Source organism: Apaloderma vittatum, unplaced genomic scaffold (assembly GCF_000703405.1).
Source record: "Apaloderma vittatum isolate BGI_N311 unplaced genomic scaffold, ASM70340v1 scaffold3964, whole genome shotgun sequence".
Lineage (NCBI taxonomy): Eukaryota > Metazoa > Chordata > Aves > Trogoniformes > Trogonidae > Apaloderma > Apaloderma vittatum.
In genome coordinates, this window is record NW_009711992.1 from 16050 (window position 1) to 16460 (window position 411).

Sequence of the window (411 nt, forward strand, 5' to 3'; positions counted from 1 at the left end):
TGTGCCCGGTGCTGTGCCTGGGGCTTGGGGACGGGGCAGTGTCTCCATCGCCACCTGCTTGACACGGCGAAGCTGCTGCCCGTTGCCACAGCAGCTGTGTCTGTCCCTGACTTAGCCCTCGCTCCCTGTTCGGTCACACACCTGGTGGATTCCTCCGTGTTCGAGGCAGTTCGCTGCTGCGATGCACCGACTTGGGCTCTGAGCACAAACTTTCTGTTCCGGTGGTGCATTCCCCGATTTCTCCCTAGAATCCCTCCACACCTGTTTTTCACTTGTTTTTGCTTCCATTCTCATTTTTTTCAAACACCAGCGGTTCTCCAGCCAGGAGAGTGGACAGGACTCCCTTTGGCAGCCTCAGTCCCTCGCAGCGATGCAGAGAGGCCGTTAAACGGCCCGAAGTTTAGACGCTTT